This window comes from Gymnodraco acuticeps, unplaced genomic scaffold (genome assembly GCF_902827175.1).
Source record: "Gymnodraco acuticeps unplaced genomic scaffold, fGymAcu1.1, whole genome shotgun sequence".
In the NCBI taxonomy this organism is placed as follows: Eukaryota; Metazoa; Chordata; class Actinopteri; order Perciformes; family Bathydraconidae; genus Gymnodraco; species Gymnodraco acuticeps.
Genome location: NW_022989983.1, coordinates 1,304,408 through 1,319,780, shown reverse-complemented (window position 1 = coordinate 1,319,780; position 15,373 = coordinate 1,304,408). Strand labels below are relative to the sequence as shown.

Sequence of the window (15,373 nt, the reverse complement as noted above, 5' to 3'; positions counted from 1 at the left end):
TTATTTTGATAACATATATTTCAATGTTGATGAACTTCATACTGTTCATTCATAATCTGATTGTCTTTGTAGCTCATTGTTGAAATAAAAAACAAACATTATAATTACAAAATAATTATATCGACAGCCCCTAAACACACAAACACACCACTTTCATAAATAACACACTTTTTCTGCAATAATATGTTTTATGTTTCCTGTCATTTTTGTTAGGAAAGGACATGCCTGAAAGACAGGACATTTTCTCCTGCTCTGAGGGTCAAGAAGAACATCCAAGAGGAACATTAAAAGCTGATGTTATGAGATTTTAAGACCAGTACAGGACATTCACTAAGAAACTACTTTTATTGTAAAAACAGTCAGCTGATCGAATGCAGCTATTTCCACATCTACACTCCATCAGCTGATTATTTCTATTTGCCTCACTTTATGAGCTTCACAACATGTACCTTGTTTTGCAACGTCACAAATAAATGGGGCCAATCTTCAGTCAGATGTGAATGTGTAATCTAACATTTTCAGTAAGAATAATGGACAAAAGGAGTGCAAATACAAATACAATTTATTGAAATGTGAACCAAAAGTTAATCAAATGTTTTAAATAAAAAGCACATATGGACAGAAGGTGTAAACCTATTAAATGTATTAAACACATTTAGTCAAATAAAGTGACCGACTAGGCCTGTGCAGTTGGTATCAGCTTTGCCCAGCATGGGCTCCTCCATCAGGCCTGGTCCCCCTCGCAGAGGAAAGACCCTCAGTCCTCTCCAAACCAACCGACAGGACGTCCATCACATGGAGGTTTCTCCCTGAAGTCTCTGCAGCTCTCTGGACACCAGACTGTCTCAATCCGTCCACACTGAATATGAGAGGGGAAAATGAAAATAATAAATGCTTTAGACAATAAGAAACATAAAGTTGACTGTTGAGTTGCTCAGTTTTGTTAGATTGTCAATTACTGTATAACTAATATCTCAGGTTAAGAGGCACATTCAAATAAAGATTGGTCTTTAAATACATTTTGTCTTTTGAATTGTTTGTCTAAAGTCAAGGATCTATAACTGGTACTTAGTTTTAATGATAGTCTGGTTATTATGCTGTTTGGAGGAGGCCTCACAGGTAAGAGCGCTAACTAGCTACCATCACATGTACCTTAGCTTGACTTAAATGTATTAAACGTATAGTTAAGTGATATCAAAATATAAATAACTAATGTCATGCAAACATATTAATATTTGCTTGATTCCAGTGTTGAATTTAGCACAATTGCATACAAACGTTAAGGGGTTTTAAGATTCTGAAGTATTATGCTAAAAACTCAATAACTTAGATTATTATTTATAGTTTTGCTGAATAGTTTCATGTCCGCTTACCTTAGAAACGTAAAATGCGACGGCGGGGAGCATGTTAGCTTAGCTTGGTAGCTTCAGCTAGCTCTGGAACTTCCAGCTCGGTGGCAGCAGGTCCCACCTCGGCTCCGCCTCTTTGCCCTTATTTGGAGCAGGCGGGAGTTGAACTCTGACGTCACTGTCGAGCCGTTAGTGGCCGACTCCGCCTACTAAGGGCTTCACGGCAACTGCAGAATCCTATGGGTGACGTCACGGACCCTACGTCCATTTATATATACAGTCTATGGTTCACACCAAAAAGAGCCGGTACTAAAATTAGTTCATGTGAACCTTTTTACCCCCACGAAAGTCCCTGCTAGAGAGCAGGGACTTTCGTGCGGCTCTCTTGTGAGAAAAGAGCTATATTTCTGATTGGCTGGGCGGATTGCAAACCACGCCCCGTAAAACTCCCAAAAAGTAGAAGCTGCTGGGAGTCCCAGCAGCTTCTACTGAAGCCAGTCCCCAACTCCGGGGACTTCCGGCCGGGGACTTTGGGCGGCAGCAGTATACGCCGTGAAGTGGTTTGCGGCCTGCCAGTAAACCCAAAGCAGAAGAAGAAGAATTGACGTCAGCGGCTTCATTTGCCTAATCCACCCCCACGGACTTTTTCCAGTGTGAACGCGATCTGTACTTAGTTCATGCGAACTAAATAGTTCACATGAACTAAGTTCACATGAACCTTTGTGGGAAAAGTACCGCAGTGTGAATGCGCCTATTGTATTGGCTTGGTTTTTGCATCAGAATCAGAATACCTTTAGACCCCGCACAAAACAACACAGACTATAACACCTCTTGTTAACAAATAACAACTATGTGCAATATTTGCAATATGTGCAATATATATATATATATGCCGTTAAAAACTGTGCAATACATGGCTGCTAAATCCACAGAAATGTTACAGGGTGTGTATTATGTAAAATGTGTAACTTAAAAAAAATATATAATTTCTTTTTTTAATCTTTAATACTTTTTTATGCATGCTTTAGGTAACATTACGCTGTCTTTGGCTCTTCTCTGCTGTAACAATGTAAATGTATCCCCTGTGGGACGTCTAGGGGCTATGCTGGTTCTATAGTCTGACCGCTGCAGGAAGGAAGGACCTGCGGTATGTATCTCTCCGTGAGACAGCGGGGGATGGCGTCAGGTCCACCAGAACAACCTGCTGGCTCGTTGCGGATACGTAATTTCACATTCTAGCACAGTGTATTGCTCTTATATACCTTGATATTTGCCAACTACGATGCTCAACAGCTAGCTTAACATAACTTTGACGCTGGTATCAGTTTGGTTTCCCACCAATCACGGGAGTATTGTGTATAGAAAGTGTTGAGTTATATTTCTCATGACAGAGGCCTGTCACTCAGGAAGCCAAAATACTCTTTGCTAAGCCCCCCCCCGCCAAGCAACACCAGGGCCAAAAGTCTGAAAGCGAGAAAAAAACGATCTGAAAGCGAAAAACGATCTGAAGGTGAAAAGCCATGAGAAACCTGAAAAAACAAGATTTGAAACTGAAAAAATAATTGTTTTGAATCTGAAAAGGAAAAATCTGCAACTGAAAAAAATAAGGATTCAAATATCAAAATATGTATAAAAGTGAAATCTGAAAATAAATATTTTATTCAAAAAAATTGCTGAACTGAATCAATATAATATTCAACCTGAAAAATTATTTCAAATACTTATTTTTATTTTGAATACATCATTGTATTTTTCATAGTTCAGGATAAAAACTTGAACTTTCAAATAAATTGTATTTTTTTTTTAATGATCAAAACTTATGACCCTGAAATAGCTCCACTATATGCTGAATTACCGCACGTTGATACAAACAGACCTTATTAGTTGGGTTTGTTCGCGCTCATTCTCTGACCCTCTCTTCCTGCGCGTGCTGTCCTATCCGCTGTGCGCTCTGGACACTAAACACCCCCCCCCACCCGTCTCCTCCCCCTCGCCTCTCCTCCTCCTCGCGCAGAGCTCGACACTCACAGGCACAACAGATGTTACAGTACTACAGGCTGCAGGAGCGCAAGAATTTGATGTAGAAGAAGTACTTTAATTTAATCTGCTTTAAACTTCACAGGAGCGGTTAATGTTACCGGAGTAGGGGGGGTTCTCCGAGGACAAAACTCGACTTTCACAGTCACTGGATCCTATACGTTCAGAGGCGCAATTTGGTGTCAAGGTAAGTTGTGATGTTTTCTCAATACAGCCGATCTGATTTCAAAATGCACAAAACTCGATCAATTACAAAAAACCCCGCTGTTGAAGCATTTTATTCTATCCATAAGTTTGTTACATAATGTCACAGGATAAAGAAGAATGGCTTGATGCAATATCGCGTCAATTACAGCCTCCATAGATCTAAAAACATAGAGCATTTGTGACACCATTTGCGTAAAAGAAACCTGTTTTTATATTAGAGATGTGCAGTGTATTGCAACAAAAACTAATCTAAAGATATCCACTAAAGCATTCATTGATAGAAATTGAGACTAACAGTGAGATTTAGTTTTTTATTGTAAAAACTTTTCCAGTTGTAGCATTACTGTGGGTATGCATTATGAATGAATAGAGACATCAGACCCTAATTATCCTAAATTCTTACAGCACTAATAGTATTTCAGCTCTCATGGACTGTTCTAGAAGTTTATACAACATCCTCATCTCCTGTATAAGTGCTGATGTGCAACTTTGAGGTAATATTCTAACATATTAGCATCATTTTAAGCGACTTGTGTTGAGCCTCCTACAGGGAACAACTTATAATACAGTCATGTCAAAGGTCAGTAATGTTTTCTGGCATTATCTACGGTGCTTGTAAGAAGTGGCCGGGGTTAAAGACGACTTCATAAAACCTCAGGCATGCTTTTATTTCCCATCAGTGGCAGATAAAAACCTAAAACCTCATTATGTAAATTGAATACCCTTTTAACTTCCCGTCAAATGTGTAATTTCCACTGGGTTTTTCGAGGTTAACGGTCATCAAATGCAACATGCACTTATGAGCTCTGGAGACATTCAAATGATTAAGCTTTTTGGAAATGTGCCAACAAAAAAACATGTGTTTTGCATTCTTCAAATGCTTCAGATCATGAGGAATAACTCACGTCACCATCAGCATGCAGGGTAAGACACTGACACTAATCTCTCTGAACTCTGGCATGCTCCCGTCCTCACAGGAACATTAGAGAGCACTCTGACATTTCCTTCTAGGATTTAATGAGACTTAGAATAATCAAATCCCAATCTGCCTTGGCATTAATCATTATTAATCTGCAATTTAGATATAAGGGCAGGTCTTTTCCCTTTGGATTTAGCCAGGATGAAAAGTCAAACATGGAGGCATTTCGACTACGATGCCACTGGTCCATATGTCACATCCATAGGGCTGTTTAAGATGAGGGCTGCGTGCAGGGGTCACTAGTGAGCTGTATGTAATGATTTGCTGAGTCCCAGAAGGGGTCCAGACCCGCGGTGGACCCCAGGTGGCCCCATAGCAGCAGTAGCTACATGAAAGTGCAGCAGATTACCACATAGCCTCGCAATTTGCACACAATTAGATCCCCGGGGAGCCGCTCAAACTTTGTGTTGCATCTGCTCTGGAGTGTGTGTGCGAGCTGCTGCCACGGTGCAGAACTGTGAGGAGGAGATGTGAGGAGTGCTTTTCAAAAGTGTGACTGCAGATGTACAAATGTGTGAATGCTGGTGGAGTAATTTGAATAACAGGGATACATCAATGGAAATAAATGACTCAGTTGAGTAGTTATCCCGTATAGCTGTGGGATCGATAAGGATCTATGTTTTCTCTAGAAGCACTGAATCAATGTACAATTCTTTTTTTGCTGATTACTCGACAAATGTGTAATTTTGATCATAGTCGACAATGATTTCTATAAGTCATTTTTTTCATGAAAACTAACTTATGTCCAAGAAAATTAGGCAACTACAGCATTTAAAGTGCTGCTTTTGCATTAACTGTTGTGGAAGAACTAAGTTTTACAGATATTTTATTAATTTGTCGACATGTTGATTGTTCATCATCTAAGAATTTCTTTAGCCGAGGATAGCCCTTGTTTTATTACTTTATGCGTTCACTGGTCCTGCGGTTCTTTTAAAACGGTACAATAAATATTCCAGTACCCTTTGTCTCTATGATATTACACAAATATTTCTCCTCTCCCTCGTTGAGCCTTTTTTTCTGCTCATTAAAATTGTTATGAGAGCTTTGAGTGTCCTCATACGCTGATGCTGCTGTGTAAGAGCCACATGATACACTTCCCGTGTGCTCTCACATAGAAAAGAACGCTGAGTACCTGATCAAAACACACACTGAGCTGCAATATAAGGCAATTCATTGGTATACACTACAGCGCAGATGTCATGCGGAGGGCCAGAGAGATTATCCAATATCTGAGATGAGTCTACTTTTCATTTATCAAATAAATTCAATACAAGCGGAGAGACTGGCTGCAGCGAGGCGATTCATTTGAACTTTTATGTGTCAGTCTTTGTGTGGAGGTAGGGTCATTTTCTCTGTGGAGATTGAAGTACATATTTGGACACTAAAAGCACAGGAATTGTGATAGGGAGGAGGCGGTGCTGCTGCTGCCATTATCGGAAGGTCAGAGGTGCTCCCAGTCCGCTATTTCTTTATATTGTTGCCTGTGTTGTGAGGAAATAAGAGTAGCAGCCCTTTGAGTATGAGTGAAGGACCCGTATTATACAAGAGAAGGGAGTGTATTGACCTAAGTCCAAGACAACATCCCTCAAGTGTGTAAGGGTTAGGTCTAAAGTTAAGAGAGTACTGGCTCTTTTATGAGGACTGCATAGTGTGTGGACTGGTCCCTCGCTTTGAAGAGGAGACTCAAAAGAGAGAGCGGATACTGGAGAGGCTTGCTGCTGTATCGACTTATCATAACACTCATAAATAAAGATTGTTATATATTTCTGTCTTCAGCCGAACAGGAAACATTACAGCATGGGAGGAAACTAAACAACGTGATACATGCTTGCTCATTCTCAAACAGCCTGCAGATGTATTCCGTTTCATAATTGTGATGTCATGCACAAGTATGAGTGTGATGCCTTAAATACGAGTATCTGCTCAGCCTGTAAACAAAATAAATCCCTTAGACGTTCATCACTACATAAGTTAAAGGCTCTAACCATTATCTCTGATTTAGGGTGGGATATTTTTTATTTATGGTCTGAATTGGATGACTCTCCACGTTTTATTGCTGCTGCTGTCCACTCATCAAAGCCGGGCCGGGCGCTGTCCTCGCATGACTCAAGCAGCCGAGCAAGAAACAAGTGACACCATGAAGACGAGACAAACTGCAGCAACACTCTGGTTCTTTTTTGTACACTATCTCCATTTAAACTGGATCAATATGGTGCTGTGAGCATCGAGTGAGAGTAAAATGAGGGGGGGGGGGTCTACGATGAATAAATCCTGCAGTCATACCTGTAGCAGCCGTTAAGAAGCGGTGCCATGCAACATCTGACATTAAGCTGCTAATCTCAACATGAAAGAGAAGATGCTCCCCTTGGTGGCGGAGATGATGGATGCATTAAAAGTGAGCATGCTTAACGTGAAGCGTATGCATACATTACTGCTTGATTGTCAACATCCTCGCTATAAGAGCTCATTCATTCACAAAGTGGTTACTTATGAATAATATGTGTCAGTTTACTTCACTGCCTCGACACAAAGGCATCACTCAGATCCCTATTTCATCACAACCCTCATGGCAGACTGATGAAACTGATTCAGTGTTCCCCATGGGTGGATGGTTTTAAGGAGACGCCAAATGAGGGAATGCATGTGAAGTCTGTAGTAGCCACAATCCCCCAAACTCCCCCCCGGGTAGTGTACAGTCAACAGTTCTGTAGAAAAATAACACACACAAAGCAAATCCTGCAAGGAAAAAAACAGAGCTGTTGTGCAGTCAACTGTGCAAACAGATTTAGAGACAATGCAGGAAAAGGTCTTCACAAAATGCACTCACACTCGATGCAGCAGTAGAGGAGATGTCATCTTTTTTGATATCATTGCATAACGCTGCGTCCACACTACAGCGTCGACAGCTTCAAAAACAGTTTCCAACGCGTCTGCCCATTCACTTTGAATGGGGTGACATCACGTTGCCTCGCTTTTCGCCGAACTGAATTGTGGGTAGCATAGCGGTCCGTCTCCGCCGGAGTAGCCAGCGCCAGCCAATCAAATCCCGTTTCTGAAAATCTGACAGCTCAAGCCGTAACCAATCAAACCGCGTCTAAGCTGGGAGAGATATCCCGCCGTTCATTTCTATATTTCAAAAAAAGATGGAGGAGAAACTAATTATCGCCGTAGCAAATCACCCGGTTTTGTATGACCAGACCCTCTTCACCTACCGGGATACAAACCGGAGGAACCAGTCATGGAGGGAGGTGGCAGAGACAGTGGGTGAAACTGGTAGGTTTTCGCCTGTTTGGGGAGTTTATATATATATATATATTGCTCGCATAAAATCCCCGGGGTTTTTTGCTTTATATGTCGGGGGCGGGAGATTCATGTGATTGGTTGTTGGTCGCGTTGCTCGAATAAAATCCCCAAGCTTCAGACACGCCCAGCTCCAAGCTTTTTTTGAAGCTGTAGTGTGGACGCTCCGTTACTGTTACTTAGTGCTTGAACAACACATCTTCCAAACCACACCATCACACAGTCTGTATGTTCCTAACCTCCTATACGACCAATGGGAGTGTACGTTAGAGTCCTATCTGTGGATGGAGATCAACATGTCAACGTACCTTAACTTAGAGGTCGCAGTTTAATTAGATCAAGGCAACAAAGTTATGTTAAAAGGGCCCTATTGGGTTTTTTCCTTTCCTGTAGTGTGTTATACAGGTTTTTGTGCATGTAAATGGTCTGCAAAGATATAGTGAAATCACCATGTAACACTTGTGCTTCTGTTGGCTAGCCATCCAACACATTGTACGTCATGAGCTAAGGGGAGGGACATTATGTTACGTAGCCTACTGTATATGTGACAAAGTACATTACGGATATTTGCGGAACTTCAAATAACTCAGCGTTGACTTTTGGTTTCACACTGGAAACACACAGCGGCCTCTTCAATTGGAGTTATGTGTTTGTTGGGTAAAATAAATGATGTTTGTTAAGGAACTAAACAGCCGGGACATTATCTCCCTTTATAGGGCGACTGTAGGGAGTGCGGTCGTCTTTCAACCAGAAGGTTGTGGGTTCGATCCCAGCCCGTGCAGCCAACATGCCGATGTATCCTTGGGCAAGTTACATGGCATGGCCAACGGTGTGTGAGTGTGTGTGAATGTTAGGTCCTAGAGCAAGTGGTACTGCTCTGTATGAATGGGTGTGAATGGGTGAATGACATGTAGTATGTAAAGCGCTTTGAGGGGTCGTAAAGACTGGATAAAGCGCTATATAAGTACAGTCCATTTACCCTATAACTGTCAACAAATTTGTTTGCGATTTAGCGTTGGAGAGGGAAAATGAATACATATCCTCTACACAGCCAACTGTGGATTCGTTTTATCATCTGTGCTATTCTGTTCTTCTTGTCAAAGGCATCTGGGAACAAGTTGCGACGCTGAGTCTGTCTTAAGTCATTATGTTTTGAATCAGAGGAAGCATACTGTACAGTACAGCTACAGTGATGTTGTACTGACATGTGGCAGAGGAGGAAACAATTAGTGTCAATTCAAACAAATACAATCAATGTCGTCAATCACGATTAAGGCGGTGGAAGCGTCAGCTAATAAAAAACAAAAGGAGTGTTTTCTGGCCTCATCTTTTGTGCAAGGGTTACTTGGCACCATGCAGCTTCAAAGAGCCACACAGCCTAGCATCCACAAATAGAACATTTGAAGGGGAATTTTAAATGGAAGTGAATTAATATTTCACCTCACATTGATTCATGCTGCCACTGTAGACATTTTCATTCGCGAGCGAGTCACTAATGCACAGCCATGCGGTGACATATGGTCTCGATCCCGCACATGCTTTCATTTTCCACCGTACATTAGGAGTAATGGGCCTCCCATGTGGAGCCTTGCTGTCATCGACACTTATTTCTTCACCCCGGCTGTTCGCTTAGTTCTTTCCTCCAGTAGCAGAGGTAACAGGGCTTCATCTGATAGAGGCTGGCGACGGACAGAAGGCATAACTATTGATTTGTGCTGTTCGTTGACTGCGTCCTGGAGAAATAAGATGGCATACTCCTTGATATTTCAGTGTGCAAGGTAATTCCTCAGGTGACATTTTATGCAACAACTCTGCAGCGGTCGTTCTGCAACTGATGACATTTTTTGAAATTCGACATATTCTGTTACTAACCAAAATCATCAGTGCAAATAAACACTCCCAGCTCCTGAGGATGAGACGCAGGAAGATAGCAATGAAAGCCTCCAGGTTCTGTTTGACATGATTCATGCGATATTGCATTTTCAGCCCTGTTTAATATGGTCTCCTCTACATGCCGTACTGGTCTCTACTCCGTGTTGCACAGGTGAAGGACAGGGGAAATCTATTTTCATTAAAGTTGAATGACAGACCTTGAAGACAACCGGCGTGAATACAATCGATGCTGCTGCTCCTTCATGCTCAGGCACTTTGTCAGCGTGGTGACACAGGTAGAGCTTTCAGATGACCCTTGAATCACGACTTAATGACGCTCTGGCATCAGCCTTTAGTAATAACCCACTGCGCTATTTTAGACAAGCATGTTAGGGGTTGAATACAGGCTTCATGATCTGTTTTTGAGATGGTTTTTTAATCCTGAAGGCTTTATCACTTTTGTAAGGTAGGCCTACATCAGCGCAGTTTCTGCTTCTGGCAAACTCAGAAGGGAGAAAGGGCTTGGTAATAGAGCAGAGACTTCTGTACAGACGGAATGCAATTAAATATTCAATCTTAAAAGGTCTGCGTCAAAACAAAGTCATTTTCTATTTCCAAAGAACACAAATTAATGATATGTGCCCTGCAGGCTTGATTACTCAGAGTACAATGTATATTGCAACACAATACAATACTGTACACTTGCAAATAAAAACAAATGATTTAACAGTTTAATTACCATTTCAAGTGTACAACAAATAACATTTCTGGACGTCTGCCAGTATCTTTATTGCATCAGTAAAACAGGGCATTAAAACTGCAGCGAAGGTTCTTTTTGTTAACTTCTAAGTTAGTATGATGGACTCCTTAGCAAGCAGTTGCTTTTTTACACATCCAGCAGTAACAGTATATAGCTGAACTATTATTTATTTTGAGTCATGTTTCTGTCCAACTGATAAAATAAGTCTAGTATTATCTCACTTTTGCTTCTTTCTTTTTTTGGTCTGCAATAACTCCTGAGGATAATATCTGTCTCTTTTGTTGCTTAATGCTCCGCTATGTTCAGCAGCTAGTTGATTACTGTGTCCGTCTGCTGTCTCGGGCTCACCATGTAGTGTTGATAGAGGCTTTTTCTCTGAAAGCAGTGAACATTATGAGAGCAGTGAGAATGAACCAAAAGAGCTGAACAGCTTCATAATAAGCTGAAATGAGCTATGGAGCCTGTAAAGCCAATAGTATCTGCTTCTCATACACTGTTATAGAAACATATCGATTAAAGCCACTTACAACGGCATTTTCATGTTTTAAAATAGACAGTTTATCCCAGAATCCTCTTACCTATATCCAATCCATTTTATTTCTATAGGACATTTAAAAACAACAGAGTTGAACAAAGTGCTGTACATCAACAGCAACTGTATAAAAACATAGCATAAATACATAAAGAACAGACAGGACATGAAACAAATGTAAAACACGAGACAATGAAACCAGATCAGAAGCCACAGACTGAGAAACTCTCTTACATGACGTAGAACACTAGTAAGATAAAAACTCAAATTTAAAAGGATATAGTCCTATTTATAGATTTAAATTGCTCTTCTGTGAGTTGCAGTTTGCAGTGAAGGTATCGGAGTAAAGATGTCCAATATGAGATGCAAAAAGGATTGTGAAGCTGAATATATATATACACTCTACACATTTTCTTCCGGAACATAATGACAACACTATGTTACACTCGTGCTTCTATTGGCTAGCGCTCCAAGACATACGTGATAGGCTAAGGGGCGGGACATCTCTAAGCAGGTGGTCAATCACAACAGAGCCGGCCAGCTAACCAATCAGAGCAGACTGGGCTCTGGTTTCGGACAGAGGGTGAAAAGAGGTGCTGCAGCACAGGGAGTGTGAGGAAAATAAAGAGCTTGTTGAACTTTAAAGCATGGAGACATGTTACGGCACAAAATATGAACCTGAAAAATGAGCATTATATGTCTCTTTAAGATAATTCTGAGATATGTGTTTTTTGACAGAAGTTTTCCCACACCTCTGGAAGCCTGGAAAGATCCCAAGATGAACACAGTAGTACAGTAAACTGTGCTAAGCCCTGGGCAGAGTCTCACTTTGTGTGTGTGTGTGTGTGTGTGTGTGTGTGTGTGTGTGTGTGTGTGTGTGTGTGTGTGTGTGTGTGTGTGTGTGTGTGTGTGTGTGTGTGTGTGGTGTGTGTGTGTGTGTGTGTGTGTGTGTGTGTGTGTGTGTGTGTGTGTGTGTGTGTGTGTGTGTGTGTGTGTGTTGTGACAGAGCAAAGATATTTGGGGAGGAAATTGTTTACAAGAACCAGCAATACGATTATGTTTCTCCCCTGAAGGTGATTCATTAATTACACTCAAACGTGCTTTAACGAGATGCGGAAATTTCACATTGAATGAGATCCACTTTGTTGTTAAAAAATGTTGTCAACAGATTAGTTGGAGGGAAACTGGGCTGAGGGAACAGGTGGCAGACTCTAATGAGCTCATCCAATACAAATCATTCAAAAACAACTGTTCTTACTCCCCTTGCGTGAAAGCCACAAAAGTAACACTGATCCGTGCGGTAATGTGCATGAATGTTTAATCTCTACTCGCGGTTTGAAGACATAAACAAACCTTTGGACCTCCAAAAGACGAACAGGGTCTAAATTTAGAAATGTGCAGCTTACAACATGCACCCTCCTCCAAAGCAAATGATGCTCTTCTCCGCATTGAGCAGAAACAGTACTGTACTATGATGCCACACTGAAGGACTTTGTAACCAAGGCAACTAACAACAGGCGCAGAGAATGGTCAGATTAGCCGGTGAAGTGTGAAGAGGAAGCATTTCAGATTTTTACATAAAGCAAAAGCTGCCTTACATCCAAACAGTGTATACAATGCTCTCTGTAGATGTTGCTCGTAGCACCCACCGCGCTGCCTGTGGGAAGATTTTATTGTAATCCAAATTCTCAGAGGAAGATTTAAACTCTGGGCTCAAAGGCTTAGGGCAAAACACAGGGCTGAGGATGAGATGATCACATACTTCAGGGAACGAGCTGGGTGGGGGCGGATGCGTCCATTAGCGACAAGCATTCGCACCTCAGTCATTCAACCCGCCACCTCCCACCGCACTGACCCCCCGTCACATGTTCTGAGTCACCTGGCCCCTTGCCACTACTTCTCTCAGCGTGGTGGGTGAGCCTCTCGCTTTCTACTCTCTCCTGATGCACGCCAACGTACCAAAATGACATTAACCGCATCACCGCCTAGACATAGCAAGGAAACAGAGGGAAGTATATTTAGGTACAGACTGCTACTACTATTATTGACTGTAAAAAGATTCCTCAGAGATGGGCTGTCTTCATTCACGTGGGACGAAGAGAAGCAGCTTTGTGGTTTATAGTAAGTTCTTGTAGTGAGCCGGGTCTTCCAGCAACTATTATTTATATGAGAAAGGTCGAGCGTGCGTCAGAGGAACATTCCCTTGAGCTTTCAGTGATACAACTCCAATTCTCCCTGCACACATTCGTTCTATAGACATGGAGGTAAATGAGTCAATCGATACAGCTTTATTCTGCCTGCGCAGTTGCTAGTTATTTCTGCCAGGAACATTGTCGTCATGAAGATAAAAAACAGAGCCACATGTAGGGATGCATACCGGTATCCGGTATTACCGAAATACCGGTTACTGGTGGCTACGGTATACCGTACCGAAATCAGATCCGGTTTCGATACTTTAAAAAAAAAAAAAAAAAATTAATTTTAAAAGTGAGTCCGTGGCCCGTGATGGCGGGTGTTATAAATTAGATTGCATAATCGTTTTTCTTCATATTTTATGTATTTTTCATTGTTTGTTCAATACTAGAAAGGTAAAAGTCCCACTGTGATGGGATTTGTTTTCTCTCACCAGTGAAGGCAAATGTTGATTTTAAAGATGAGATTTGTTTGTTTGTGCAATGCCGAGATCTCATGACCTTTATTCTATTATGTTCTCTAGTCGAATCTCAGGTTTAACATTAATTATAACGGTGCTATAACGGTCTGTTTGCATTGACAAGATGTGCTATTCACGCAGCACACCTGATGGCGGGTGTTATAAAAGATATTCCATAATCGGTTTTCTTCATATTTTTTATGTATCTTTCATTGTTTGTTCAGAACTAAAAGGTCCAAGAAGTCCCACAATTGAATTTAATATTCATTTGACATGTTAACTATATCGTAAAGCGCTTCATGGGAGTAATTGTGGGATGATACATTTTCAAAGTATCACGATATGTATCGGTTGAGTATCGGTATCGTTCAGTGGTATCGGTATCGTAAAAAAGTCAACGATATGCATCCCTAGCCACATGTCACATATGACATGAAACAGCAGACGCACTGGCTGCCATTCAAGTAAATAAGAAGGCTGCATTTTTGTCACGAAGCCGTAGTACTTAACGTCTTTGCACCATGAATGTTTTTACAGAAATACATGTAACGCCAATTAATGATGTTGAGACACTCAAAACTACAAATATAAAACCTGATGGCGGGACCAGAGGAAAGACCGGATGTTGCCAATGCCCTAAGATTTATCCTCTGAGGACCATGACTGTTTGTACCCTTCAATTGTGGTTGAGTTATAGTATGGTCCTAACTAGTAGACGAACATTTGAACCAACAGACCAAAATTGCGATCCCTAATATGGTCTCATCTAAAAACCAATGACAAGTGGACAAACTCCATTTCCTCAAAATCGAAAGTGATACGATCGAAAGCTCCAGTACAGCTGCTTAACGGACCTTGTTGTTTTTGAGCACCCTCGTAAAATATTTCATACAATAATGGATTATGTGTTTTGTGTGAAAAATGCCAACCTGGTCCCAGGTCTGTGGCAATATGATGCTTAGAGCACTCCAGAAGTCAGGTGACTTAGGGTTAGGGTTTAGGAGATATAGGGTGATATATTTTCTGTAGGGAGGAGGACAGGGTGGACTGGTAGGTGCAAAATATGACTTTTATCCAGGAGACTGCATTTGTGTTTAAGAAGTATGACAAATGTTAGTTCATTAGTATATCAGATACTTTGCTTCAAAAGTATAGTTGCACTGAGTTTGAGCGCAGAACACGACTAGTAAAGGTTTGGACCATGCTGTCTCTCCCTTTGAGGAGGACAAATGTGATCACACTGAGGGTGTGAAACATGCATGAATGCCTAGAACAATTTAAGCATTGGCTGAACCGCTGATTAGATGACATATTTTTGACGAATTGTAGTAAGCGTATGTACAACAGGAAATGTCAGCAGTATGGGCATCGGGTTAGCTTGGCTCCACTCAGGAGCAGGTGGGGCACACGGGTGGGCTGGCGGTGCTGTGAATCCAACGGGACCATCAATGCCATATGCAGGACGGCTCACCCCCCCCTCAATTTTTCAGTGCTGACAATGGGTCGCAACACATGCTCTCACCCCGGTTTGAGGGGCGACAGTGTGTCCTCCCAGCAGGCCAAGTCCTTTTTACGCTAAGATTATGTCACCTCTTATGGATGGAGGCGGTCCTCTTGTGTCGTTTCATATGTGTGACCCCAGTGTAACCATGGAGACTGAACTGTTATCCTGCATTTACTCTAA

The 15,373-nt window shown here is 41.5% G+C and overlaps 1 protein-coding gene across 1 annotated transcript in view; it reads left to right on the top strand.

Moving 5' to 3' along the window:
• Positions 1-3,332: 3,332 nt before the first annotated feature.
• The window catches only part of LOC117543806 (caM kinase-like vesicle-associated protein), a 48,964-nt gene continuing 36,923 nt past the window's right edge, over positions 3,333-15,373 (top strand). Inside the window, exon 1 of the mRNA XM_034212385.1 lies at positions 3,333-3,573. The gene's annotated coding sequence lies outside the window, so the exon portion shown is untranslated. The remainder of the gene's footprint in view (positions 3,574-15,373) is intronic.